Raw genomic sequence first — 2,993 nt, forward strand, 5'->3', positions numbered from 1 at the left:
TCAAAGGATGGAATAGTTCATTATGAAATTTCAGGGGTGAATGAGTTAATAAGGGCCCTGCAGGCTATATTTTTTTTTTTTACTGCAGACTCATTCACCCCTGAAGACTCATTTGAACTCTTCCAATTCAAAGGATGGAATAGTTCATTATCAAATTTCAGGGGTTGAATGAGTCAATAAGGGCCTTGCAGGCTATAATTTTTTTCCGCAGACTTTGGCAAATTATTTTACCAGCATGAATGAAATATGGTAGGATGTACTTTAAGTCGAAAGAACCTTTAAGACATAAATAATCATAAAAGGAAATCATTACAATTTCAAAGATGATTACAGATTGATATTTAATTAAACTGAAGAAATGGATCAAAGTGTTCAAAATGGTGGTGCTGAGATTTTTTTAAGATTTATTGCATTTACAAAAGTTCATCTGAAGTATCAAATAACTTAACAGAAAATGTGTCTTTGCTATTTCATTGCCACTATTTTTGTAAAGGAAATTTATTTTTTGAATTTATTAATTTATTGTCACGTAGAGCATATTAATAGCCATCTTGTGTGTTTTAGCTAGCCTGGTCAGAAAGGCCAAGTGACTTTATGCTCTAGCACATTGTCTGTCTGTCTACTTTGTATTTAAAAACTTGCCTTTCCAGCATAGGTGAAGTGATTTTGACAAAATTTGGTATAGATCATCCTCTTGCCAAGAGAATAAATGTTGTATAAATGATGGGTGCTGCCAAAATAGGTGAGGGGAGTAAATCTTTCAAACCATGCATCTTGGTACAGGTGAAAGATTTTTCGTCATATTTACTTATTTAGCACAAAGCATAATGCTCTCATGTTAAAAATGGGTACACTGTCCTGTGATGGGATGAGAGATTTATTTGAGTAATTCTCCATTTACCAGATCAATTTAACCCAATAATGTTGTAGATTATACAAATGATCCTGTCATTACCTTAACCATATAATGCTATTGTAATTCTTTAGGTCAAATAGAGAAACAGGTGAGCGATACAGGGCCGGTTGTCCCCTTGTCTAGAAAAAACTCTGCAAAAGCCATACTTCATAAACATGTGTGTTCATTCTGATTACTTGGGCATTAGCTTTGAATTCAATGAAACATGTTTACAATAAACATGATTAATAAATTATGATGAACTGTTACTTACATTGAAGTATAAAGGGGAGTTACATGCAAACAGAATTTTTATGGGGGTGGATGGAGGGAGTTGTTTGGTTCGATTTTTCAAAAACTGATGCAAAATAATCCTTTGGTAATTCTTGCTGGAGAAATCCATTCCATGTTTTAAAATACAAATCTCTATCCTAAATTACACGTAGCAACAAATATTGCAGACTTGGTCTCAATGTCCTTTGAACCTCCAGATAGTAGTTCTATATTCTATCAATATCAACAAGATACAGTTATAAAAATTTAGTGATTAATAGAATCTTCCCCTACCTTGAGGGTGTGATAGAGAAATCTCCAACCACAGGGTATTTTCTTTTGGTTGTCTAACCCTCGGCTCTCTACCTGAAGGTAGGGGATGATTGTTTTTCTCCCATCCTATTATTTCAGTCACAACTCCACCGACAGTAGTGTAAATAAAAACACATGTGGGGTATGGATATCATCATTCACTTTTGATGACGTCACAATTGAACACGTGCTAATCGGCACGAGGTTGTCTCCCCCTAGGGAGTGACAAGCTGATCTTTCCCGGCTAAAACGGGAGACACTCCTGTGAAGGGTGGGAGAAATGGATCTCTTTGGCTTCCATATAGATATGTTTGATATTCTATCAATATCAACAAGATACAGTTATAAACATTTAGTGAGATGGATCTCTTTTGCTTCCTTATAAATAAGTTTGATATTCTACCAATATCAACAAGATACAGTTATAAACATTTAGTGATATGGATCTCTTTGGCTTCCTTATAGATATGTTTGATATTCTATCAATATCAACAAGATACAGTTATAAACATTTAGTGATATAGATCTCTTTAGCTTCCTTATAGATATATGTTTGACTCTATCGGCGTAATTCACCAGCTGATGTTATTTCCTGTACTCGCTGTTATGGGTTTTAATGGACTATTATTATATACATGTACTTGTGTACTATGTGTGTATGTTTTAATGGACTATTTATTATATACATGTACTTGTGTACTATGTGTGTATGTTTTAATGGACTATTTATTATATGCATGTACTTGTGTACTATGTGTGTATGTCATACTGTGTGGTCTTTTTGTATGGTAATGTGTTTTATATCAACTAAATAATGTTTAAGACAACCAGAAATAAACATGGTGATATCATTTAAGATAAGTATCTCGTATTAGAGGGAAAATGTTATTCATAGATGTATGTATGTAAATATGCCAAAGATGTAATGATTTGTCCCGGTCTGGCCATGCATTTTTCTGCTCCTATTACAAAATTGGATCCTGTGACCAACCCTTGTTTCAAGTATTAGGTGAATGCTTGGCAAGAGGATACCCAATCTGGTTTGTAGATATATAGTGTTGTTTTCAGGGGCAAAGACTTGCAACAAACCAGGTAGCTCAATTTGTAGAGCGTCCGCATAGACGTTGGGGTCCCAGGGATTGCATCTTGGTTTGGCTGTGCATTTTCCCGCACCTTTTACATGATGATCAGATTAACTGCATCTAATAGACAACTCTGAAAATTGAATGCACCTACAATTTTGGAAGGGTGAAAGGATGTTTAAGATGTATAGTATTACCCATGACTGTCCCATCCTGTTCCATCTGCTCCGGATTTACTGTCATTATGACTTCATTCCTGAACAGGTTTTGATAAAACTTTATACAGAGGTCAAAAATGAAAAAAAAATGTTGAATGAGTTTGTATTTAAGGGTTCCAAGGTCAAGGCTAAGGTCACTGTTGATGATTATGAAATATCAACAACAAAAAATGACACTATGTGTGTGGGGCATTCATGTCTTATAGAATATTT

The sequence above is a fragment of the Mizuhopecten yessoensis genome, unplaced genomic scaffold, assembly GCF_002113885.1.
Source record: "Mizuhopecten yessoensis strain PY_sf001 unplaced genomic scaffold, ASM211388v2 scaffold10603, whole genome shotgun sequence".
NCBI lineage: Eukaryota > Metazoa > Mollusca > Bivalvia > Pectinida > Pectinidae > Mizuhopecten > Mizuhopecten yessoensis.